The sequence below is a fragment of the Canis lupus genome, chromosome 33 (genome assembly GCF_003254725.2).
Source record: "Canis lupus dingo isolate Sandy chromosome 33, ASM325472v2, whole genome shotgun sequence".
Taxonomy (NCBI): domain Eukaryota; kingdom Metazoa; phylum Chordata; class Mammalia; order Carnivora; family Canidae; genus Canis; species Canis lupus.
In genome coordinates, this window is record NC_064275.1 from 7,020,083 (window position 1) to 7,047,956 (window position 27,874).

The 27,874-nt window shown below is 41.0% G+C and overlaps 1 long non-coding RNA gene across 4 annotated transcripts; it reads right to left on the reverse strand.

Moving 5' to 3' along the window:
• Window positions 1–678: 678 nt before the first annotated feature.
• On the reverse strand, window positions 679–27,725 carry LOC112640415 (uncharacterized). 4 transcript variants are annotated; one of them, XR_007407916.1, is made up of 4 exons: window positions 27,045–27,725; window positions 25,158–25,361; window positions 19,754–19,855; window positions 679–1,369 (listed from the first exon to the last, which is right to left on the reverse strand). It is a non-coding gene; the product is annotated as an uncharacterized LOC112640415 (long non-coding RNA). The 4 variants fall into 4 exon arrangements; XR_003124022.3 differs by lacking the exon at window positions 679–1,369 and adding an exon at window positions 16,742–18,983; XR_003124023.3 differs by lacking the exon at window positions 19,754–19,855 and having other exon boundaries at window positions 27,045–27,718.
• Window positions 27,726–27,874: the final 149 nt, after the last annotated feature.

Here is a 27,874-nt window from a genome sequence, read left to right on the forward strand (position 1 = left end):
TTGGAATTTATTTTTTTTTTTTTTTTTTTTTTTTTTTTTTCCATGCTTGGAATTTAGAATGACAGATCCTGAAAACCCTTTTTGAGTGGCTTTTACATGTGTGCTAAGCATTTGAACAAGACAAATATCAAAAAAAAAAAAAAAAAAGATGGAGTGATGATGGCTGTAGCCCTCAGCTGCAGTATCTTCCAACAAGTTAGGACAGCATGCTTGCTGAGTGAGATTCCTGTCTTGCTAGTTTCACTGGAAATGAATAGTCTCCACATCAATTGGGAATTTTATTAACTAGGGCTTACTGGGTTCACTGAAACAGTCCCCTTATTTAACCACTTACAAAGTTCTTCAGCCACAGACATCTTATGTCACTACATCACCAAATAGAACTCTAAGATGCTCTGTAGATAACTTCTTAATACAAGGAATGCATTCTCCTAGGAATACACTGGAACCTCCACATGGCCCTGAAGAAGACACTGACCTCTTTGAAACTAGGACTGCAGGATTCAGGGGACTGGGGGTGATTTCCAGTTGCACAGATTTTTTTGAGCTCTGGTTCTCAAAAAAGACTGAAGGAATCATTGGAAGACCCAAAATAGTATCTGTCAAATACCAATCCTATGAGACAATGCATGATCTTGCTGAGGACACAAAGAAAGAAGACAGATATTCTGGGCCTCTTTTAATGTGATTTATTGGCTCCTAGAGACTCAAAGACTGTGGAAAAATTCTCCTATAGGATTAAAATATAGAGACATATTGGACTCTGTTAAACTGAAAACAATAGTTAAATCCAAGGATCAGGACTAGCACCAACATGAAGAAAGGAGTTTCCGACTCCCCAACCTCTTTCCAGACAGCTCAGATACCATCAGTCTCCCAGCCAATGCAGAGACAAAGTCTGTATTTTAAGATTTTCATCTTTGACCTCATTCTAAAACATAAAACATAAACTAGCATTGTCAGAGGTTTTACGATGGCCTGTAGATTCATGCAAGCTTCTTCAGTTCATACTAGTGAAAGTTTCCCATATGGGCTGAGATCAATTCTTGACCTCCAGAATCCCCAATATGTTATTCTCAAGGCAGTTGCCGTCTTCCTACCTCTTATAAATTAGCTGTGCATTTTCTGGAATCAACCACATCCTTGGAAAACTGACTGCAGCTCATCCAAGAAACTTGGCCTCCATTCTGTGCTCTCTAGAGACAGCTGTGTGAAAGCTTCAGGAGCAATAACTCAGGCAGAAGGTCTTCTGTGGTCAGCAGAGCCCCAAATTTGGATACGGTTTCACTTGGATATTCATTGGCTTTAGCAGTTTGGCAAAAGTAGGAAAGGACTCCTAATTCCATGGGGTCAAATATCCTTCCTGAAACTAAAATGGAAAAGATGAACTGACTCATGGAAAGGATTTTGTGATAAACCTAATGTCCTGGGGCCACTTTCATAATAGTACCTCCTCTTCTCATCACTTACTTCCCTTGTGTGTCTCTTGAATAATATCATTTTCAAGGGTTTAATAAAGATTTCTTTGTCAGCAGCCCAAGTCAAAGCCTCTAGAGGTACTGGTATATTGTTTGAAAAATCCAGGGCCCTCAGTTCTAATGAAGTATAGGAATAAGGAGGATATAAGGAACAGGGTGTCTACTGGGACCCGCCTGAAGCCAACAGCAACCTGGGATTGGAAAGAATTAAGAGACATCAGCCCAATGGAGATATTTAAACAGACTGGGAGTAGATGATATTAGCAATTACACATACAGATGGCAAGTTAGCTTAAGAGAGGATGCTCAAAATCAATATGTCATTAGGGAATTGCAAATTAAAACAATGATGAGATGCCACCGCATACCTCTTCACTAAAATCCAACAGCAAATGCTGACAGAAAAAAAAAATCAATGGTTGTCAAGGGTTTGAGAAAGGGAAGGTGGGATAGATAGAGCACAGGGGATTTTTAGGAGGCCTACAGGAACTTTCTGTACTTTCTCCTTAATTTTTGTGTAAATCTAAATTTCTCTAAAAAGCAAAGTCTATCAAAAAAGATAGAGCAAGCTGCTGATGAAAGGGGTAGCAATAGCTATCTGCGTGAAGACAGGGGCCAGACAGATGTGCATCCTCTCCATCATGGAGAGCATTTGCATCGTTTTTAAATGGGAACCAAAGTGAAGTTTCTCAAAATAAGACCCAAGAGCCATCTCCATCAGCATCAAAAGGCTAAATGCAGATTCCTGTGGCCTGGCCCAGACTATTGAATCAAAGTCTCTTGGAGTCAGATTTGGGAATATGCATTTTTAATATTCTAGGGGTACCTATGCACTTTAAGGTTTGGTACACTGTACCAATCTCCTAATTGTTTAATTGTCTGTACTCTTTTATTTTTGCACATATGGAATAACAAAGAGAAAATGTCCACTAAATTCTTATCAAATATATGTAACAAGCCTATGTATAGGGGGTCTGGAGATGGAAAGAGTGGAATGGACACAAAGTGAGGCTGATGAAGTTTGAAGTTTGAAGGAGCTTCTCAACCTGCATCAATTAGAAATGACTCAGTGGAAGCCAGCTCATGAGCTTTGAGTCAAGTGATTTCCAGGAATAACTTGCCCCCCAAAAAACCCTAAACCAAAACAAAACTCTAGGCAAATAAACACGAAAAAGAAAGACAACCACTTTCCATCACAGATGTTACATTCATATATATTTGACTCTGGAACAATGTGGAGGTTATGAGTGACAACATTCTCTCACCCCACACAGTCAAAAACCTGTGAATAACTTTCAACAACCTCAAAACTTAATTACTAATACCCTACTGTTCTTTAAAAGCCTTACCAATAGGGGCACCTGGTTGAAGGCTCTGGTTGAGCATCTGCCTTCAGCTCAGGTTGTGATCCCAGGGTCCCGGGATTCAGTCCCGCATCGGGCTCCCCATGAGGAACCTGCTTCTCTCTCTGCCTATGTCTCTGACTGTCTCTGTGTCTCTCATGAATAAATAAATAAAATATTTTTTTAAAGCCTTACCAATAAAATAGTTGATTAACACATTTTGTATAGGTATTATATACTGAATTCTTTCAGTGAAGTAAGCTAGAGAAAAAGAAAATATTAAGAAAAAAAAAAGGAAGAGAAACCATATTCAGAGCACCATACTGTGAAATAATCTGCATCATAGGTGGATGTCTGCAGTTAAACCCATGTTATTGTTCAAGGGTCAACTGTATTTGCCAGATTGTGATTTACTTTCCACTTGAATAAATTACTATAATTGTAACCTAAGACGGAGTTAACAATGTAAACGAAAGTGCAGCAGGAGGGAGAATAAACTATCTCGTTCATTTGACTTCCATCCACTTGTGTAACAAAGTAGGGTCCTTTTATGTTTACATCCACTTCATTAGTGCTATTTTAGGGCTCACAGCCAGATGTGTACCTGTCTCCTTCGCTAGGCTGTGAACTTTTTAAGGGCTCTTATTTACCTCTGGCTTTTCAGTGTCAGGCACACAGAGGTGCTTTATAAACACTTAACTGGAAATGGGGTGATATCAGTGAGGTAACAGAGCAAAACCTCATACACCCACAGTTGTGCTTCCTCTGCAATACCACGGCTATTGCTGAGATTAGGCTTTTTCCTTCCTCTCCTCTATTCTCTTATTCTCACAAAAACAAAATCACAAAACAAAACAACAACAACAACAACAAAACCTGTAGTGGAACTACTCAAAATAGCCCACAAAATCAGATGTAGAGAGGTGGAGAAGTCAGATAGTGGACATAAGGGAAATTAGATGAATTCTGTACTTAGTGTTTGAGTTACTGACTTTGCATGGGAAATTAGATTTGCATTTCAAATATTTGCTCTATGCTAAATTTTCCTGGCCTGTGGTATAAAGCTTAGCTTCTCCAAGCTTTCCAAATTGGGCGAAATTAGTCTGTTGTCGGTCGAATTAAGGGGTATAGTTAGCATTTCTGAGAAACAATCATGTAAAATCAGGAAAGTTTAATTCAGTTTAGTTACTGAGCTTACGTTTATTTGGCGCAACAAAGGCAAAGCTTAATTAAGGCCACTCCAGAGAGCAGTAACAGTCTAACAATAAGCTGTGAATAATAAAGTAACATTCATAGTGTTACCTCGAGTCACCTTAAAACGTGTAGCAACCAGATGTCTCATAAATTACTTGTATTTTTGTATAATTTCTTGGCTTATCCACAAAAACCAAGCACACATATAAGCTTTGACAAAGCAATCCCAATTCTGGGTATACACAACAAAAATAAGTATGTTTGTATTCCAAGTCGTAAACCAAAGTGAAAACTACCCAAATGTCCATCAATGGAAAATGTAGAAATAAATTGCAGTATTTTCATAAAACTGCATACCAGACAACAAGGAAAAAGAACTGCACACAATGTGGATGAATCTCATTAATATAATGTTGAGTGAAACAGGTCAGGCATAAAAGAATACACAGTGTATGAGTCCTTTTACGTAAAGTTCAAGCACAGGCAAAATCTGTGGTGTTACAGGTCAGGATAGCGAATGTTCTTGTGGCAGAGGAACAGAGACTTGGAGTATGAAGGATGTTTCTAAGGCACGGGGACATCTGCATCTTCCCTTGTGTGTTTACTACATGAGTGCGTTCAGTTTGTCAAGATTCATCAAGCTGTATACTCCTTCTGTGTGCACTTTTCTCTATGGTATACACCAATAAGATTTTGTTTTTAATCTCAATTGATATCCTAATCCTAGGAAATTGTCAATGAAGCTATTATCATGTCTCTATAAATGAAAAAAAAATGAAGTAAAGAGAAAATAAATGACATTTTCAAAGTACTTATGTTACTTTTCATTTTGTTGGCCAGAGCTAAAACAGTGCTTTATTGTACTGAAGGTAAAGAAATGTTGTGCCTTGTGTTCATTGTGCTTTTCCCCCACTCTTTGTACTAATTATACCAACATCTCATACACCCCAATATGTAGGTAGAAAGAATGGAGTATAGGTATATATCGCTTCTCTTAGTAGAATATGTAGAGATTTAGTACTCTAAATTTACCAAAAGAGATGACCATTTAAAATTATTCACTGATACATTTTTATCCTAAACAAAATTAAATAAACCAAACCAAATAACCAGTCACATCTTTGGGTGAAATTTGTATTTTTTTAAAAGATTTTATTTATTTATTCATGATAGACATAGAGTGAGAGAGAGGCAGAGACACAGGTAGAGGGAGAAGCAGGCTCCATGCAGGTAGCCCGACGCAGGACTCGATCCTGGGACTCCAGGATCACGCCCTGGGCCAAAGGCGGGCGCCAAACCACTGAGCCATCCAGGGATCCCCTGAAATCTGTATTTTATATACAAAATTGTATACCTAAATTTCTCATCTTCCAGGTGAGCAAATCTGACTAGAAGAGAGCTGAAATATCTTCTACAGAATTAACCACCAGAACTGATTCTAATATGAAACAAAAGAAATTATTTCCTCCACAACTAGTCCTAGTATAAATCAACTTGAATGAATTTTATGATCATACAATCATTAAAAGGAGTTAGGAAAAAGAATGGTAAGGAAATGGTCAGGAAAGCCAAGAATCTAGTGCTGAATGACCTTATAAGCAATGTAGAGTTAAAGTGAAATATTAACTTGACAATGGAATTAAAATTTATAAACAAACTCCCAATAAATGAGGCTACTTTTACCCTTTGTTTTCATTTTTAAAGCTCTAACAATGTTTATGCATTTTGTTCTTCCCTCAACTCTATGGTCAACTAATCTTCAACAAAGCAGGAAAGAATATCCAATGGAAAAAGGACAGTCTCTTCAACAAATGATGTTGGGAAAATTGGACAGCCACGTGTAGAAGAGTGAAACTGGACCATTTTCTCACCATATGCAACAATACTCTAAATGAATGAAAGACCTAACTGTGAGACAGGAACCCATCAAAATCGTTGAGGAGAACAGAATTACCAACCTCTTCAACCTCAGCTGCAGCAACTTCTTGCTAGAAACGTTTCCAAATGCAATGGAAACAAAAGCAAAAATGAGTGATTGGGACTTCATCAAGATAAAAAGCTTCTGCACAGCAAAGGAAACAGTCAACAGAACTAAAAGGCAACCTAAGGATGGGAGAAGGTATTTGCAAATGATGTATTAGATAGAAGGCTAGGATCCAAGATCTATAAAGAACTTATTCAACTCAACCCCCAAAAAGCAAATAGTCCAAAATAAGAAATGGGCAGAAGACATGAACAGACACTTCTCCAAAGAAGACAAACACATGGCCAACAAGCACATGAAAGAATGCTCCACATCACTCATCACCAGGGAAATACAAATCAAAACCACAGTGAGATACCACCTCATATCAGTCAGAATGGCTAAAATTAAAACAGAAAACAACAAATCTTGGAAAGGTTGTAGAGAAAGGGGAACTGTCTTACACTGTGGGTGGGAATGAAGGCTGGTGCAGCCACTCTGGAGAACAATATGGAGGTTTCTCAAGAAGTTAAAAATAGAGCTACCCTAGGATCCTGCGACTGCACTACCAGGTATTTACCCTAAAGATACAAAGGTAGTTATCTGAAGGGGCACCTGCACCCCAATGTTTATAGCAACAATGTCCACAAGAGCCAAACTGAGGAAGGAGCCCAGATGTCCATCCAGAGAGGAATGGATAAAAAAGATGTGGTGTGTGTGTGTGTGTGTGTCTGTGTGTATAATGGAATACTATCATATTTATATAAATGTGGATGGAACTGGAGGGTATTATGCCGAGTGAAATAAGTCAATCAGTGAAAGACAATTGTCATATGGTTTCACTCAAGTGGAAATAGGAAATGGCACAGAGGATCATAGGGGAAGAGAGGAACACAGGGAAGAAATCAACGGGAGACAAACCATGAGAGATTCTTAACTATAGGAAACAAACTGAGGGGTGCTGGAGGGAGGGGAGAAGGAGGTAACAGAGTGATGGGTGTTAAGGAGGACGCATGGTGTGATGAGCACTAGGTATTCTATGCAACTGATGAATCACTGAACTCTACATCTGAAACTAATGATTTACTATATGTTGGCTAATTGAATTTGAATTTAAATTAAAATAAATAAATAGGATAAATATATCACCACATGTTAACAACTGGAATGAAAATTTAAAATAGAGTACAAATTAATTAATTGATAATAAATAAAATCCCTTTTTTCTTGCTGAAAAGCCAATATATAATTATTATCATCTCAAGATGTTTTTGAAAAATTTTAAACTACTAAAATCACAACTTTTAGCACAATAATTATTTTAATATTCTCTTCCAGGTGACTAAGTGTATTGTATTATATTATGATAATCCTAAGGTATGTATTTTGGGGGTAACATTTCTTTTTAAATGATAATACCAATATTATACATGGTCCCTGAAATATTTTCAAGTAATAGAAGTATATAAAGGAAAAGGAGAAGTGTACCTCTCCACTCCCACTCAGGAGTAAGCACTATAAACACATACACTTTTTTCCTTGTATACTTCTACACACACGCTTACTATTTTGTCTTTTGTTGCTACCACTTAACATTTTGTTGTAAACATTTCCCATGTGTCTTCATAACTGCTATTTTATTTTTTATTTTTTAATTTTTTTTTTTATTTTTTAGAGGTGGAGAAAGGGAGAGGGAGAGGGAGAGACCATCTCAAACAGGCTCCACATCCAGTCCAGTGTGAAGCCCTACAGGAGCTCAATCTAACAACCCTGAGATCATGACCTGAGCTGAAATCCAGAGTCAGATGCCTAACTGACTGAGCCATCCAGGCACCCTCATAATTGCTATTTTAAAGCTACATAGCATTCCTTTCTGTGCATGTAGTAATCAGGGCTTTTAATTATATCAGAACCCCAATTTAAACTAGCTTTAAAAAATAGAGACTTAATGGCTTGAGTAACTGGAATTTGCACGGGTGGAAGAGGCGTTAGGTGTGACTAGAGCCAGAGCTCAATGTTTTCAGGAATGTGCCAGCTCTGTCTCTCTTCACCTCTTGCCTCTGCTTGTGTATTGGCCTTAGTCGATCTTAACTGGGCTTTCTCTGTGTGGCTGAAATGCTAGGGTTTTATATGTCCAATCCCTCACCATAGAGGCAAGAGGTGACCTAAGGAAAAGACATAGGAAAGGACTTTTACTGGCTCATCTAAACCAATCAATGTGGGCTGTGGAGATGAGTAGTCTGATTGGTTGCCTTGGGTCATGTGCCTACCATTATGTTTAGGAAGGATAAAGAGGGTGATTAGGGAAGAAACCTGCTGGGCAGCCATAAATAATACCTTTCACAGATACTAAATCCTGGGCTTTAAGGTGGTTTCAGTCTTTTGGTTGGGGTTGATAACCTGGAGAACATCTTCGAGAATGTTACTTCTATAGGATTTTTTTTCTGTATGAAAGATTATTTGAAGAGCAATTCCTGGATCAGAGCGTATCCAAAGACCTTGCTATGGTTCTTGCTATAGGTTGCCTTAGTGTTTTGCAAAAGAATTGTACAAAGAAATAGCTTCTAAAATATGAGGTGCTGTTAAAAATTTAAAGTTCATTTATTAATTCAACCAGTACTTGTCAAGCTATGGGTGGGGCTGCATATCCATTTTCAGTTTCCAAAATGATTCCTTTTCATTCAAAAACCTTATTCAAATTAACGTTACAGACATAATATAAATTGTCATCTGGGGCATCATTAGCCACCAGCTGATAACCTCATTTCCCTGAGTTTTGTTTTGCTCATCTCTGAATGAGAATATCTGCCAAACTCTCTCCTCAGGGCCACTGAGGTGATCAAAGATGGAGGATGAGGGGCCCAGGAGAGGAGGTGCTCAAAGAGTGATGAGAAGGTTTTGAGGAGGCAATGAGGTGAATGTGATAGGAAATTTAAAAACTGAAAAAATAAGTTTGTTTAACTGTAAAACATGATATGAATGCAAGATATTATTATGATTGGGAGAGATGCTGCAATAGGAGCACTTTTTTCATATAAATACAGCATAACCTAACTGGGGAATATAAGACTGGGTCTTGAAATTCTGTCGCCACTTTTGGGGGGAAAAAAAAACATAAGGAAAACACGTTTCTAAAAATGCCTCTTCCTTTAACCAGAAGTTCTTGTTACACTATGACCCTTTTATTAAACATGTAAATGAAATGTTATTAAAACAAGTAGATGAATTCACATAGGTTGCTAACTTCCTTCCAGATATGAGTTACATTAATGAGCAAGAATTTATCATGGAAAGCGTGAAAAACAAGATATGTGAATTGTATTAGGGTTTCAGCTAAGCTTTTTCAGAGTTAAAGCCATAGGTTTTTTGCCCCCCTACGGCTGAAAGCAGCCTTAAAGATCATTTAGCTCAACACCCTCATTTTACAGATTATTTTGGTTTCGTTGTTCTAGCAGAAACTTTCAATATATGCTTTTATTTGGTTAATACTTATCCATCTATTTCTAAAAGACATGTTATGGCTATTTTTGAAAGGCACTTGAATAGGGAAACCATTAGAATTATTACAGAGCTGCCCAAATTGTTTAGGAAATCATTTTCATTATGGAATCACAAGATTTAAAAATAGTTGGCATTTACAGTGAAAGGTTCATAAAATGCCTTATGAATGAAGGTCTTATTAATCTCTAAAACGCATTCAGAGTTGTTTGGTTCCATTACAACTAGTTGTGGGAATGGAAATCTCAAATCTCAACTCTATTGTTCAATTTCAACGTGCGGTTTAAAGATTTGCTTACCATTGGGAACTAGAAGCTGTCCAGAAACTTCTTTCTGGGGCTTGCCACATAGTGTAAGCTACTGTGAAATGGTATCGGTTGACTGAAAGCCAAATTCTAGCAAAAAGGAAGATTAACTAAAGACCTTAATTATTTTCTGCTAAATGTCATTTGTTTAATTCACGCTTTATAATTTTGAATCAACTTTTAGCATATGCAAATTTGGCTAATATCTTTCTTGTGGTAAGAAACAGAAGGCTTATGGAATTCAACTGACACCCAAATGATGCCCAAACACAGTACCATCTATTGAACCACAGATGACCTCAGATGAGGTAAGAAGACGATTTTAAGCAGATGTTTGAAGAGGAAACAAAAATTTATGAACTAGCCAATTATTCTTCCTACAATATTAGGTACATTCTTTAGAAGTAAATAAAGCAAGTGACAACTATAATTACTGTTCATGGTTTTGATTGAAGTATGGTGTAGAGGATCATTTTCTTCTAATTCAAATTTTGTTCTTAAAATTATTGTGAGGCCTTGGGCAGTTGACAACACTTAATACAGACAGAGCCACAAAGTGTACAGGCTTAGAGTTGAACAGATTTGGGTTTGAACCTTGACATTGACCTTTCCTTTGTTGGCTCTGTCACTTACCTCAGCCCTTATCTAACTTACATCGAGCATGATCATGTTTCAGGCATTGCTTGGGAAGTGGAACTACAAAGTTACAGAAATTAATCAGACATGATATTTCCCCTTAAGGACTTATATTTAGTGACAAGAGACAGGCAACAAATAAATCTATGAAACAAGACTATTAAAACAAGACAGAAATCCTGTGAGGATTAAATGAGATGACATACGTAAAATATTTGATACTGGCCATTGCATGCAATAGACATATAACAAATTTAGTTTTCCTTCATTTAATAAGTTTATGGCACTGTTGCGGGTACTGAACAAGAGTCAGGGTAGTATCAACCAGCCATATAAAACTTGGAGGGAGAAGAGTGGACGTCAGTGTTTCAAACACATAGATGTCTCTGGCACAGGGAAGTATTGGATAAATGTCAATTATCTCCTACGAGCTACATAAGTCCAAAGAGAGACAATAAGAATTGGATAAAAGTATTGCTTCAGTAAGTGCCGTGATTAAATTGGCTGTCACAGAAGTGTAGTTTACCATTCAGTAGATTTCCATGCATTTCTCCAATAAGACTTATCACTCAAGTTTTGGAGGAAAGCAGACCATGAGGTGACTCAAAATTAGAAATCAATCTGACAAACATGAGCGTCGGTGAGGAGATCAAGAGGAGCAAGAGGAGACACCTGGGTGGCTCAGCGGTTGAGCCTGGGCCTTTGGCTCAGGGCATGATCCTGGAGTCCCAGGATCAAGTCCCACATCAGGCTCCCTGCATGGAGCCTGCTTCTCCCTCTGCCTGTGTCTCTGCCTCTCTCTGTCTCTCATGAATAAATAAAATCTTTAAAAAGAGAGAGAGAGAGAGGAGCAAGAGAAGGCAACATTAAAATGCCAGATCTTGAGTCCAAGCTGATGAATTTTGCTACAGAGGCAAGAGAAATCAGAAAGAGGCAACTGTCAAGACAGGAATGGATCGACAACAGGGATAATGGAGGGTAGGAGGAGCATGTTCAGTGCTCAGAGAGAGTGGATGGTATCAAAGGACAGAGGTTTGTGGTCAGAGAAAGGGAATTCGTAACTCAAGGTCTGACCTGCTAGCTGTCTCAAGTGGTGGTGCCAGGTAGGGTTATCTTAGGGGCCTGTGGTGGCAGACATAGGATATGAAGTTCTTTCCAAGAAAGGACTTGGTACTGAGCTTCAAGAAGTGTGGTTAGCTGACAGCCCACAGCTGTTGGCTCCTTCAAGATCTGCTCTGCGCTGGAGCTGAGTTCACACTCGTCATTGGGTGGCCCCAGACAACAACTGAGCAAGGCAGTGGAGCAAAGAACTAGCCATTCCCATCCAACATGCGCTCCTTGAACTGACCACCATTGCTGTGCGGCTCCCTGTTGGGCTAGCAGAGGAAGCCCTGCAGTTGGACCTGCGCAATCCTGCTTACTCTTTTTTTCTTTTACAAGTGTTACTCCCCCAAGAGAATCTTTTGTTCTCCTAACTCCATCTGTTTACCGAAAAGAACCCACATATACATTTTTAAGTCTTGTTGTGTATATTCTTATTTTATCCTTATAAATAACTGAGGTGATTGGAGGTAGTAAGAGCACCCATGCTCCGCTTTACATACAAATGGAAAAACTGAAACCTGGAACACTTAAATAACCTGACTGTGTTTACACTGCTAGGGTGTGCCAAAGTTGTGCCAAAATTTCCTCCAAATCTTTTCCAAGCCTGGTGCTCTTTACCTTGAACATATTAAGAATAAGAAGTGGTCATAAAAGTGCCCACCATTTGCTTCAACATGGATGGAACTGGAGGGTATTATGCTGAGTGAAGTAAGTCAATCGGAGAAGGACAAACATTATATGTTCTCATTCATTTGGGGAATATAAATAATAGTGAAAGGGAATAGAAGGGAAGGGAGAAGAAATGTGTGGGAAATATCAGAAAGGGAGACAGAACATAAAGACTCCTAACTCTGGGAAACGAACTAGGGGTGGTGGAAGGGGAGGAGGGCGGGGGGTGGGGGTGAATGGGTGACGGGCACTGGGGGTTATTCTGTATGTTGGTAAATTGAACACCAATAAAAAATAAATTAAAAAAAAAAAGAAGTGGTCATAAAAAATGCTAAAGGAAGCCACAACTGATTATCTGCCAAACTTTGTGGAATTAGCATGAGGTTGAAATGTAAAACATCATTGTAGAGAAAATCAATCCCATAATTATAGTAGTACAATTTGATTAGAGGAGAATTATAAATCATAAAAAAATTATTTCTATCCTGCTCTCATTTTAAGGGTTCCTTTTGTATATATTTATGAAGACCTATTAAGAGTCTTTCAGGTGTTCCTTTGCCATCAGTGATCAGACCAGAATCCAGTAATTTCCATTTCTAAAGCAAGTAGTACAAGACCCTTTAGAAATCACAGTAGCTGTTTTACCGTAAGCAAAGTAATTTGTTAAACAGTAACAAATAACTGTGCCTTTGTTGAAATCTGATCATCTACTTTTTTCTTTTTTCTTTTAAATTTTTAAATAATAATACACAAAACAGATTCATGATCATTAAAATGAAATTGAGAAATATGGGAAAGTTATACAGATGACAATAAAGGTCACCCCTAATGCCACTGCTGTATTTTGGCTTTAGACCTTTTCTTCTTCTACCAGTGTGTACACATGGGTACATTCATCCCCTTACCCTAACCTTAACACCACATGACACCCTGGAAGTTGTGACCATACTTCAACACAGAAAGTTCAGGCAATTCCATGGTCCCTTCTATTGAGAGGTGACAAAGTCACTGAAACCCACCTCTTATTCCCAAATGAATTAACAATATGTAACTTCTTAAATTTCAGATCGTACAGAGTTAGACCCCAAACTCAGTTCCTCCATGTTTATTTTTATCTTTTTGCTAAATCCTTGGATACTTCCATTGTGGTCCTAGCTTGAGGGAAACCATCTGAAAGGTGACTTGGATGACCTTTGAAAGTATCACCTTTTAGATAATGTTCTGATCATGGAGGCTCCCAACCCCCATCCCCCCACCTTTTAGGTCAAGTTCTGAATCCAAGTTGAGCCAGACTGGATTCTTGAGATGGATCTGGACTGGAATAAACCTCCTGGAAACACCAGGACAAATCAGCTGTGGGGGTTTTGAACAAGAATCATGTCTCCGTGACCCTGTCCAGTGGTGGCTCGTCGCAGGTAAGAATCCCATTTGCTCGGAGTTTCAGCGTGGGGACAGAGGATCTCTCTCTTCAGAGTTACTTGTGCAGCAGCACGTGACCGGGAGAACATAGTACTTGCTAAGGTGATACACTCGCTTTTATGTCACACAACCGTGTGTGTCTGGACAGTGTTACAAATATCACTAAGCCATAGATACAGTTTTCTCTATGACATTTTAAAATTTGAGACGATAAGAAAAGGAATATGAAGTCAGAAGTACAGAACCAGTGAAAGCAGCTAGTAAAACACAACAGGCATCCACAGAATCAAAAGCTCTTCTCGATGAAAGGAGGCTGATACAATTTTCCTAAAACTGCATCATTTCCCAAGTCAAACCTAGCTTGTCCCTAGGCCTCTGTAAGGGACCCGAGCCTGGCAGCCAACTTGCACCAACTGCTCCCCATTGAAGTTACATGAGTGCCACCTAGTGTCACTTTAAAGCTGAAAGGGGCTTAGCTAGGCCTCTTAGACCTTCAGTTCACTGATGGACAGAAACCAAAGCCCTGAGCACGCAGGTGAGTTAAGCAGGCCGCATCTACCTGATGAGTGGCCCAGCCAGGCCTGGCAGTTGGTTGGCCTGCTTTACAGTTTCAACTGGTAGTAACCCCCGGAGTTTGGGACTCAGGAGTCCTGGTCGCTGAACTGTGCCAAAGAATAAAGCATAATGTTCCAGGGCCTCAGGCGCCCCTGCATTGAACTCTTAAAGTAACATTTCCATGTTCTTTTGTTTGTTTAATATTTTATTTATTTATTTATTCATAAGAGACACACAGAGAGAAGCAGAGACGTAGAGGGAGAAGCAGGCTCCTCGCAGGGAACCCGATGCGGGACCCCATCCCCAGACTAGGTTCACGCCCTGAGCCGAAGGCAGATGCCCAACCGCTGAGCCACCCTGGCGTCCCAACATTTCCTCGTTCTTAAGGTCTTGAGACAGGAATGACAGAGAGCAAAGGTCTCCATGGGCATTAAATCTGCACCTCTCCTCCATGACCAACTGACTTTAATCCAGCTGTACAAGTTATCAAATTATTTCCTACAAGCAAGTGCTCTGGTCTAAAGTCATCAGCCTTAATTCAGGGAAGATGTCTCCACTATCACCTTTCGGGCTTTCTGCCTTCAGCCTCTAGCTTGTCAAATGAAGCAGGTCTGACACCATCTGAGAGACCAGTGCCATTGGAACCATTCAGGCTTTGATTTCCAGAAGTCAAGTGTTTTCCAGTTCTCCAAGTAGAGATCTTTCAAGCCAGTGGTTGTTGTTTTTTTCTTTTTTTTGGATTTTATTTATTTATTCATGAGAGACACAGAGAGAGAGAGAGGCAGAGACACAGGAGGAGGGAGAAGCAGGCTCCATGCAGGGAGCCCGACATGGGACTCGGTCCTGGGACTCCGGGATCACGCCCTGGGCCGAAGGGAGGCGCTACACCGCTGAGCCACCCGGGCATCCTTAGGCCAGTTGGCTCTTAGTGCTGCCTGCACATCATCATCACCCAAGGAACTTTTAGGGTACCACGGTGCTTGGGTATGACCCTAGACCAGCAGAGTCAGGATCCCTGGCGGTGAAGTTCCCACGTCGTTGTGTGTGGGTTTGTTAAGCCATCCAGGTTATTCCAATGTTCAGGAGGTTGAAAATCACAGTGATGGGCTGAGCTTGCACTGAATAAGAGAACAGAAGAGCTACAGGGAGGAAAAATGGAGGCTAAATAAGCTCATTCCACCCAGGGTCTCAAACAGAACTAGGTAGACTCTAAAGGCTCAGTGAGTGATGGCAGAAAGGAACTCGTTCAAAGGAAATGGTAATTATAATACTGAAGGAGTTCACAGTCTACTCATTTCATTTCTCTTACCTCCATGCATAGGCAACATCTGTGAAGAACCACAGCAAACTTAAAAGTAGGAGAAGCCAGTAGACAAGACAATATATAGCAGGAAGAAATGTTTTGAAACATGAGTATTACCAAAATATAACCTCATCCTCTGCTTTCCTTCCCTTGTCTCATTTTTAATTTCTTAATTCTCCCATTCGGATCACATATAGTGTATCTAAAGACAAATAGAATAAAGGGGACTGCCATATTCCAAAACACTGCTCTAGTACTCCGAGCAGTGACGTTTGAACTGAGATGCAAAATAAAAGTAGGATGTGTGTGTTTTCAGGTCTGTGTGTGTGCAACAGTGAGGGGATCTTTCCAGAGAAAGCATGAGCAAAGGCCATGTGTTGAAGGCTTATTAAAAGAACAGTGGGGAAGCTAGTGGGAGGCAGAGGGGAATGTGGTATGAGAGGGGACTAGAATGTTCAGGAGATGCCAAACCGGGCAGGGCCTTTTCCATTCATTTTCATACACCTATATACCATGTACCACGTAGTCTCATGCATTAGGTCCCTCATATGTTTTTCTGCTTGCTTTGATCTACTTTATTTTTTCAAGATTTATTTATTTGAGGGAGAGAAAGAGAGCAAGCAAGAGTGACATGGGGAGGGATGGAGGGGGAGGAAGAGAGAAACCCAAGCTGACTCCAGCTGACCAGAGCCCAATGTGGGCTTGATTTCATGACCCTGAGATCACTACCTGAGCTGAAACCAAGAGTCAGACTCTTAGCCCACTGTATCCCCCAGGCACCCCTGCTTTGATTGACTTTTATGATCTCAGCTTTAGTATCAGTGACTGATCCTCCTTAAGAACTGCTGACCTCCTTTAAAAAAAAATCTGTATGTCGTTTTTCTAAAACTCCAAACTTTTATTCTTATTAAAGGTAATACACGCTCAGTGGAGAAAATTCTAACAATTCATAGATGTATAGAATGAAAGTTCCCTTGAGTCCTACCCATCAAAAACTCTCATGGTTAATAATATTCTTCATATTCATTTAGACTTTTCCATGTGCACATCCAAATGGGTATCTCCATTTTTTTGGAAAAAGTGAAAGAAATACCAGACATACCCCAAATACCAGTTGCTTCCCCCCCCAATTCTTTTGTTTTAATTAAAAGTAAATGAATGAAATGTTTAACACAATTCCTAGGGAGAAGTGACTTGCTATTTGACCTAGCTTTTTAAAGCTGTAGAACTAGAACACACATCAGTGGAATATGGTTAGTGGTTGGGAGGAAATGTTTAAGAGTTTTATTTTTTATTGAATGTTTTTCAGCTTTATAGAGGTATAATTCACAAATAAGATTTGTAAGTTATTTAAGTATATGTGGTGATCATTTGATATATATACTGCATTGTAAAAGGATTTCTCACATCTAGTTGGCACATCCTACAATTTGTTTTTATGACAGACGTCTTTCCATGTCAGTATACATAGCTTTACCTTATTCTATTTTAGTAGTGACCTGTTATTTCATCAAACAGATGCACATTCAATGATAGATAATTAGGTTGACTCCAATTTTTTGCCATTACAAGCCAAACAATACATCAGTGAGCATCCTTGTATGTACTCTTGTTAGATGGTACAAATATCTCTATAAGATAAATTCCAAAGAAAATGATTCAGAGGGTATGCATATTTTGGATGATGAACATTTCCAAATTCCCATCCAAAAACATTGCACCAATTCACCTCTCATAGTGGCACAAGAGTGCCCGTTGCCATTTTCTGTCTCCTGATTTGCTAATTCTCATCTACAGGAAGAACAAGAATCAGAATTTTACTAAACTCAATCCAACTTTCTGGTCCATGGCCTTATCTGCAACTGCCTAATTAACGTACCCCATTTCCATCCAACCTTTCTCTCAAACAGATCCTCCTCTGAGAGTTCCGTTTCTGCTGTGACCATCATCTGGACCATCCCCCCTCCTTCTCTTGTCTTTCATAATCTTTTTCTTCCCATAATCTTTCTCACTTGTATTACTTTTCTTCCAGCTCTGTGGCTAATATCCCCATTTAGGATCTTACTGCCTCTGGCCTGATCTATCTTCAACTTCTTCCACCTTCAGTCCAACTGGAACTCATGTCAACATGCATCTTTGTGAAGCTTTCTTCTCAGAGTCCTCTTTGAGGTTCTCTCCTATTTGAAAATCTTCAGTGGCTCCCCATTCCTTACTAAATCCTGGCTGAGCTCTCTGTACCATCACTGGCTTGCTCTTCCAACCACCAACATGCCTGGTGCTTTCCTGCATTAGATCAGGTCACTCCCTCCCTGTTTTGTTTCCCATATCTTGACCTACCTGAATACTCTTTAGCCAGAAGAACCATAAAAATATCTGGGGAAAGGGTTTTCCAGATAAAGGGAATGTTAGGGTTGCAGATTATGTAGAGCCTCATTGGACACTGTAAAGACTATGACTAGGCAAAATTTAAGCATTATCCTTATGTAGGAGCATAGGCTTTGTTTCTGCTGACAAATTATCATAAAATACTTTGTACAAGTCAATAATTTTTAAAATAATATTTTTATGGGAGGAAGAAATTCTTTGCTTCAAGCTAAAAATGATGGCATAAGATTTTGCCTCACTCTGGAAGAATTTCATTAAGCTGAAGCAGAAATATCCAACAGAACAATCACACCTAATTGTGATATATAATAAGGACCCTGAAGTAATGTCTTCCTTCTTTTTCATCTTTTGTGGATCTTCATTAACTTATTTTCTTATTTATTACAAACAATAATTATTCCTACTTTTCAAGTGCTTCTTAAATCATGAAGATAGAAAAATCACTTGCCTATTTAACTTAAACTAAGATTTCATATTCATTCATTGCTAATTCATAGGGAGGATTAAATGAATTAATGGAAGTGTTTAAAACAATACTTTCACATAGTAAATTCTCTTTAAGTGTTTGCAGTAATAATGTTATATGTATATATACTCTCCATTCATTCGTCTACTCATACACCAAATCACAGGTAGGTATCCAATACTATACAGGCTCTGGAAATATAAACATATTAAACTGTTCTCAAGGATTTCATCACTATTGGAGAAAACAAATATATAAACACATAATTAAAGTGTGATAAATGCAGTGCTTGAGTTGTATTTAAGGGGAAGTGGTAACAAAAGGCAGAAATGAATAATTCTGCTTGAGAGAAAGGGTTACTGAGAAAATGTTGCTCAAGGGTTAAGGCTAGGCATAACCAGTTGAGAGAAGTTCGTAAAATGTAACAAGAGAAAATAAGCAGTTAACAAAATCATAAAGTCACGGAGCAACAGGATATATCTGAGGCCTTATAAAGTGACTGATGTATATGTTATAAGTGCAGAAAGGAAATTACTTGTGATCATGACAGGATTGTATCATTGATAAGGATTTGAACATTCTTTATGGAGGATGATGAGCAACGAAAGGATTTGTGTAGATTCCCATTTCAGAAAATATGCAGCAAGAGGCACAAATTCAAACACCTGTGAGGACCAAGCAATTAACAAATGTGTAAATTAGGGTATAGTCTAAAGTGATAGGGGAGTCGGAGGGGAACTTAAATATATATAAAGACATTCATTCAAGTGGGGGTCCCTGGGTGGCTCAGTTGGTTAAGGTCGGCCTTCAGCTGACTCATGATCCCAGAGTCCGAGGGTGGGCTCCCTGCTCAGTGGGGAGCCTGTTCCTCCCTCCTGTGTCTCTTGCTCTCTCTCACCATCTCTCTCTTTCTCCCTCTCTCTCAAAAAAAAAATAAATAAAATCTTAAAAAAAAAAAAAAAACATATTCAAGTACTTAAAAATAACAAGAGGGGCACCTGGCTGGCTCAGTTGGTAAAGCATGTGATCCTTGGTCTCAGGGTTTTGAGTTGAGCCCCACATTGGGTGTGGAGATTACTTAAAAATAAAATGTTTTTTTTTTAATTAAAAATAACAACAAAATAAAAACTGTTAAGTAAATCCAGTCTGAGTGCTGCCAGTTTGAACTCCTGGTGTAGAGGCTGTGACTACTTGGGGAAGAGTGGGAGAAGGTAGAAACTAATTAAGGATCCCTTCATGTAAAACATAACAAGGAACAAAAGCAAGAGAAAATCTGTGGGGGTGAAGAAGAAGGAGGACCCGACCTGAACTATGTTTAGGGAAGAAAAAAAAAATCAATAGACCCTGATGACCTATGGAAAGGAAGAAGGAAAGAAGACAGAATAGTTCCCAAGTTTTTGGCTTAGAGGACTGGAAATATGATAAAACCACTCACCTCTGCAGAAATGGTAAGGATTGGGAAGCAGGTAGACGTGATGAGTTGGTTTTAGAAATGTTGAGTTTGTGGGTCATCCTGTGTAAGCTCCTAGTTAGATGGCTAGATTTACAGATGGAAAGTACAAAAGAAAGGCTAAAGCTAAGATACAAATATAGGAGTTATCAGGTTATAGGTTGAAATTAACAACAGATATATAGTTGATATTGTCCAGAATAAAAGTATGAGAAAAATTATAGGGAAGAAATTTTTTAATCTAAATTTTTAAAAATGCTTTTGTATCTGTGGCCATTTTCATATTCATTATATCCTAAGAATTCTTTTTTATTTAACTTTGTATTCTTCTTAAGTGGATTTAGCATGTGGAAATGACAGTGATAAAATGTACAACTTAAAGTGTGGGTACTGGAGAAACCAGCCTGGAAATAACATATTCAATAGAAAATATAACATACCTGTATTTTTTTATAGATATTGTTAAAAGAGCATATATCATGTAACTAAATTTAATAACCTTAGATGGTTCCTTGCTCACTATTTTATTTGGCAAGACATATACCTAAAACAAAGGGTGACTATAAGAGCATGAGGTGACTGGAGACAGATCACACATAAAGAATAGCACAGCCATTGTCTAAGAATACTGTTTATAGGTTGTGCGTGTGAACTCACAAAAAGCAGTAAGTTTTAAAAATTTAGGCTAGTTCCAGCTAATATATTGTTTACTATCCCTATTTCCAACAAGCAGTGACTCAACCCTAACAAGAGTCCTTTGTCTGGAATATTTGAGAACAAATTTGGAATGAGGAAAGGCTCCCACATTAAAACATAACCATCCCAGACCCAGGAATGGGTCAATCTCCATCAAAATGTTTATTTCGGGTCCATCTACATAACTTACTAAATAAAAGTCAGCTTTGGTTAGTAAGGACAACTACTAGAAGAATAATGGAGAAATACTATAGTTTCTAGGTTTTTCTTTTTAATCACTGTTTGCTTAACGCTTTTAAGTGAATTAAAAGCAGATGTTGAAATTGTTGCCAACCGTTGATTTGTCATTTGTGAATGGGAATTGACTTGGTTTTGTTTATCATTAAATTAAATGTTGGGCTTCAGTAGTTTAAAGAATCTTGGAATGCAGATCCTAATGGGATTTTAAAGTCACAAATAACTGAAGTAATTTTGATAATTATGAAGACATCTGCCCTTGTAGGAGAAAAAGAAAAATTCCTGGGAAAGTTTAGAATTCTGAAGCTCAGGGATCCCTGGGTGGCGCAGCAGTTTGGCGCCTGCCTTTGGCCCAGGGCGCAATCCTGGAGACCTGGGGTCGAATCCCACGTTGGGCTCCCGGTGCATGGAGCCTGCTTCTCCCTCTGCCTGTGTCTCTGCCCCTCTCTCTCTCTATCATAAATAAATAAAAATTTTTTAAAAATTTAAAAAAAGAATTCTGAAGCTCAAAAATTAGTATTTTGAAACAGAAATCAATATTTTAATATTCAACAAGAACTCCTGGACTCCATCTATATTTCCAGCCCTACATTTGGTGTAATGGAGGCTACAAAAGAACTAAAAAGTGGTTATCATTGTCAGAGTGAGAGTACACGGTCTGTATCACTCAGTGCCTGCATGAGGGGGCCTGTTAAGAGTCCTTCACAAGCTCAGGGGAAAAGTAGCTCAAGCAGAGCTGAGATGCTCTGGGCAGGGATCTCAGGGACAAGTTGGTTGGACAATGATGATGCATCTGATTTCATGTTACCTCAAGTGACAGGTTCTAAGAGGGCTCTCAGTGATTTTTTGCCTTTGAGTGTTCAAGCTGTTTTTGTAGTTCCCTCCCATGTTGAACAGAGCCGACTTGTGTAACCAATAGGATATTGCAGAAATGATGGGTGTGTAACTTTTGAGGCTAGGTCAAAAAAATATTGTGACTTCAATCTTGGTCTGTCTTAACCTCTCACTCTAGGGGAAGGCAGACTCCATGTGAAAAGAACATTCAAGTAGCCCAGGGAAAGACTTATTTGGAGAGGACCCTGAGCCAACACCAACTTGTCAGGCATGTGAGTGAGCCACCATGGAAGCAGATCCTCCAGCCCCCGTGAAGCCTTCAGATGACTACATAACTGCAAACCTGGCCAACATCTTGACTAACCTCAAGAGACCCTGACTCAGAACATCCACTCACCTGCTCCTAAATTCTTGACACACAGATATTGTGAGATAATCAGTATTTTAGGACACTGAGTTTTGGGGTAATTTTTAATGTGGCAATAGATTAATACAATTTATTAGGTCTTCACCTTCACCTAGGAATACATGAAAATCAAGAAGAGATTGCTCAAATATGAATAAAAGAACAAAGGCTATCATCATTTATCTCTTGTTAAAAGAAATGGTGTAATAATATTATAATGAAAACTGAAATAAACTCTACAAACTAACATAACAATTGGCCACACGGACGAATTCACAATCCCTACCTGCCTCAATCCCAACCAGCGGTCTAGGTGAATGGCTTCATTAAAAAATACTTCAACCCCCTCCCTTAGTTCATTTAACAAATATTTATTGAGAATAAACTATGTGTCAAAATATGAATTAAGTACACATAATAAAATATAAATTATATAATTATATGGCATAGAACAGCAAATAATAGATGGAAAATATTTTTATTTTTTATAAAAGTTTCATTTAAAACCAAGAGACCTAAATTTTCTCATTTGGGACACCTGGGTGGCTCAGTGGTTGAATGCCTGCCTTTGGCTCAGGGCGTGATCCTAGGGGTCCTGGGATCAAGTCCCACATCGGGCTCCCTGCGGGGAGTTTGCTTCTCCCTCTACCCGTGTCTCTGCCTCTTTCTCTGTGTCTCTCATGAATAAATAAATACAATCTTTTTTTAAAAAAGAGAGACCTAAATTTTCCCTTTAGAAAAATTGCAACTTGATTTTGTCCAAGGATAATACAGCATAATTCTACACCTTCCTATCTGGGTGTGGGGGTACAATTATCTGCACAAATGCAGGCAGGTAACATATCCTATGTGGATGACCGGGTGTGCCTTTTTTAGACACGCATCTTGGAATGGCTGCACTGTGCATAGTCCCAGACGGTCACCACCATCAGCAGCACCTTAGCACAGCACTGGGTTATAAATAAGGGGATTCCGGGATCCCTGGGTGGCGCAGCGGTTTGGCGCCTGCCTTTGGCCCAGGGCGCGATCCTGGAGACCCGGGATCGAATCCCACGTCGGGCTCCTGGTGCATGGAGCCTGCTTCTCCCTCTGCCTCTCTCTCTCTCTCTCTGTGACTATCATAAATGAATAAAAATTTAAAAAAAATAAATAAATAAATAAGGGGATTCCAACTCCCTTTGGTCCAGAGGGATATAGAGAAACACAAGAGCAGAAAGATTTCCTCATTTATGGATGAAATATTCTTAAAATTAGAAGGAAGGAGAAATGTAAGAAAATATAAACAGATGATTTCATAATAAAAATCATCTCTATCTCTTGAAAAGGGCTTTTTTTTTTTAAAGCAGAGAGCCACTACCAAAATTTAACAAATTCTACTTGTAGTCTCATGTAGTTGGGATTTGTATCTATTTTTTTATAAATAACTTGTAGTTTTTTTTTTAAGTACATAACAATTGAGGTAAATGGCAGGACAGTGAGATTTTTTTTTAAAGCACAAAACACTCAGAAGTTACACCCATAAAAATTTGCAGCCATCTAGAAAATGTTCTGTGGTCCTAGTGTGGTCCTTGTCATCTCAGTAAGTGAGGTGTATTGGGGAAAATGTGGACAAACCAGATTCAGAGCAAGAAGAAAAGCTTATGATGACAAACACACTCATTAGCAAGGGGGAGCAGCTCGGAGTCAAACTCCAAGCTTGGAGTCAAACAACCCAGTGTGGTGTTTATCCTGCCAGAAAATGAGGCAAGGTGGGGGGAAAGTGTGGATGACCCTGAGCCAGAGCAAGAGAACGAGGAGCAGAGGCTTCTTGGCAGAGGACTCCCCTACCACTGAGGTCTGTGGTAACTGCAGCTTCGATGTTAACAAGCCAAACATGAGCAAACACCAAACACCATGGAAAGTAAACCAGTAGAACCTGTTCAAGAAAGAGGAACCAAAGTTTCAAGGACTTCACCTAACAACCAGATTCCTAGAATTACCACTGGAGGAAAAAAGGATGTCATCTTGGTGAATGTCATGAACTCAGAGTGAACTCAGCAGAACACAGAACAGGTGGGTGAGTAAAGGACAAATGATCTAACTCCAGAAAATATTATCATTAAATAATGTCAAGTGTGTATTAATACTGTATTGACCCTATCCAGGACTGGCTATGTAATTTGGCGGCGGGGGGAGGGCCTGTACAAAAGGAAAAGAAAAGACCTCCTGTTCCAAAATCATTAGGAATTTCAAGATGGCAGTAGCAGAGCCCTGCACCGAGTACAGGCCCTTCTAAGCATGGGTCTTGAGCTGTTGCACAGGCTGCATGCTCATGAAGCTCTGGCCTTGGTAAAAAGAGGGGTAGTCAGAAGCTTTGCCTTTACTTCTATAAGGGGAAGAATGCTTGAAATGTCAAGTGACATATTTTTCATGAAATAATATTTTTACCACACAGAGTGTAAAGCAATCACTAATTATGCTAAACATGAATTATACTTGAGGATTAGACACACCTTTTTTGTAAAAGATTTATTTATTTATTTATTTATTTATTTATTTATTTATTTATTTATTTATGAGAGAGAGAGAGGGAGAGAGGCAGAGACACAGGAGGAGGGAGAAGCAGGCTCCATGCTGGGAACCCGACGTGGGACTAGATGCCAGGACTCCAGGATCGCGCCCTGGGCCAAAGGCAGGCACTAAACCACTGAGCCACCCAGAGATCTTCTAGAAACACCTTTTTAAAATGAGATTTTATTTATTTGACAGAGACAGAGAGAGAGAGAGAGCACAGGCAGGGGGAGTGGCAGAGGGAGAGGGAGATTTCCTGCTGAGCAGGGAGCCCAATGTGGGGCTCAAACCCAGGATCCTGGGATCATGACCTGAGCCAAAGGCAGACGCTTGACTCACTGAGCCACCCATGAGCCCCAAGGATTGGAAACACGTCAGCGAGTGAACAGTTGCTTGTCAAATAACTGATAGAATTTTTTAATAAGTTGAAACATTTAAAAAATATTTTACTTACTTATTTGACAGAGCACACAAGCAGGGGGAGTGGCAGAGGAAGAGGGAAAAGCAGGCTCCCTACTGAGCAGGGACCCTGCCTGGGGCCTCCATCCCAGGACCCTGGCATCATTACCTGTGCCAAAGGCAGACACTTAACCAACTGAGTCACTGAGGCACCTCAATATAATAATAGTGTTTAAAACCATTTTAGAAAAGCTTCTGAAAACCCACCAGCAATTGAAGTGATGCAGTGGAGGTCTTGAAATTAGGATGGTAAATTGACCTAGAGTCATGCCTTTTACTCTTTTTTGATGGTTGTCACCAAAACCCTCATCTCCATGTTAAAAGAAATTTTCCCCACAGAAGGACTGAACATCCTGGTAAGGTCCTGGGCTTGGAAGTGGGTATAATAACATGCGGCTCTGCATCATCCCCCTGTTGGGAAGAGAGTAAACATGGTTTTGGTTGCTAATGAAATGGCTGGACTATGCTTTCTGCTTATTTTAGTCAAATAGTTTTAAAATCATGGGGGAAAAATCTGTATACCAAAGACTCTAAAAGAATATGGAACACCTACTGTACTACACTTCCCAGCTCTTAAACAAAATGTGGAGGCCGAGAAAATTAGGGCCATTCAAGTTTAACATCGGCACAAGTCCAGCCATTGGAGCTTGAGCTGCCATCTCCGGCCACTGTGACCAGGCCACTGTCACCAGGTACCCAGTCTGCCTTACCCCGCCCGGCCACAGAGAAAACCACAAAGCAGCCCTTATCGGAATAAGGAAGCAAGAGCTCGTGGGACCTCTTTACTGGAGATTCTCACACCCCCACCCTAGAAAAACCCCACCTTACCCCTAGACCAGCCCATAAACACCCAGCTGTACCCCTCCTCCCGGTTCAAGTCCCTGCCCCGCCCCGTGGGGTATACTCGGACCCAAGCTCCAGCTTGTTAATAAACCCTCATGTACTTGCATCCGTGTCGGCTCCTTGGTGGTTTTCTCAGATTCGCAGTCTTGGGCACAACACAGAATATTAAAAATACAATTGAAACCATTTCTTCTCCTTCCCTAAATGTAATTCTGAGAGCTGCAGGACTTTCCGCGGATAACGACTCATGCAAACTTCTGCACGAAGACATGTGACCAAACTCGCACGTTTTCTAGCAACCTAAGAGCACGTCCCCAGGAGGGCTCTAGCCCCCTTGGAGATGCAGCCCCCCACTAAGACGCCCCATTGAGAGAGTTCAAGCGCCAGGGGAATTTCCTCTTTGTTGCAGCCAATCCTGACCCCAGGCTCCTGGCTTCCCTTTCTTGGGCATCTGTTAGAAAGGGCTGACCACTGGGAGTATGTTCCTCTCACAGCCCAGAGTGTCCTTCTCCGGGACCTGAGAATCATCCCTTTGAAATGTAATCATCGGGAAGGACAGGGCCGCCCCCCAGCTCTGGGGGAGAGCAGGTTCTGACCCCACAGGTTGCCAGCGAGCAGGTGCAGCTGCCTCATCGCAGCCGGCTGGCCGAGCCTCCGTGACTTGTCACTTCTCTGCTCTACTGAGCCCCAGCGCAGCGGTTTGGCGCCTGCCTTTGGCCCAGGGCGCGATCCTGGAGACCCGGGATCGGATCCCACGTCGGGCTCCCGGTGCATGGAGCCTGCTTCTCCCTCTGCCTGTGTCTCTGCCTCCCTCTCTCTCTCTCTCTCTCTCTCTCTGTGACTATCATAAATAATAAATAAAAGAAAAAAATTCTACTGAGCCCCAGTCTCCCCCTCCCCCATGTAAGCACCTCTGCACCGGTTGGAATGGAGCTCGGCTCTTTCCCCTGCGGTCAGTCGTTTTTGTTTTTTAAGTTTTTTTTTCTTTTTGGAGTTCGATTTGCCAGCATACAACCCAAGACCAGTGCTCATCCCAAGTGCCCCCCTCGGTGCCCGTCGCCCAGGGGTAGCGGAAGGGGAAGTGGGCGGGGGTTGGGGGCACTGGGTGTCAGTTCGTTTTTGAATAAACTCGTTCTCACCGCCTTCGCTACTGTGTGGCTGCGTGAGAACTGCCGTTCATTCCAGTTCTCCCGTCCTTCCCCTTCCTTTTTATTTTATTTTATTTTTTCCCTTTCATTTGTAAAAGCACACCTGCATCTGCCCGTACGGTATACGGTGCTGCGTCTCCGAACGCCGCGCCTCCTCCGACCCTCCGCAATCTGCTTTGCGCGTTTAACGTCCCGTTCGGGGGACGCAGCCCCGCAGCTGGCGTCCCCGGGGCCAGTCACGGAGCCGAGAGCCGCGGCCTCGACGGCGCCGGGCGCGCGGACGGAGCCTGGAGCTGCAGGCACGGCTGCGCGGGCGGACGGACGGACGGACGGACGGTGAGGACGGCGGGGGGAGGAAGCGGAGCGGCAGCTCGGTCTGCAACCCCGGGAGCTCTAGAAACCCGAATGTGGATTTGACCTCCCAGCTTATGCGGAAGCTATATATAAAGGCGGGAGTCTAGAGCCCGTTTCCTTTATTTTCAGCGCGTTTTTCCCCAACAGCTTTCAAGTTTTGAGGCCGAAAGCATGCGGCCCGCCTGGTGCTCCGTGGACCGCGCCGCGCAAACCTTCCCTCGCTTCCAACTCTCCCGGGACCCCGCGGTCCCCGCGGGAAAGGGCTGCGGTGCGGCTACCCCGCGACGCTCCCCCGCCCCGCCCTCCACGAGCTGCGGCTCCCAATTCCGGTCTTGCTTAGTAGGACGCCCAAGGCGGCGGACAAGCCCCAAGGACGCGAAGACGCGACGCCCGCCGCGGTCGGGACCGGGTCGCGCTCCCCCGCGGAGTCCGGCTCCCCCGCCGAGCCCCGCCCGCTCCCCGCCGAGCCCCGCCTACTCCCCGCCCAGCCCCGCCCACTCCCACGCCCTCCTTCCGCCCGGCTCCCCGGGGCATCCTGGGACTCGTAGTCTTTGACAGGGCAGCGGCTCGGACCAGGTC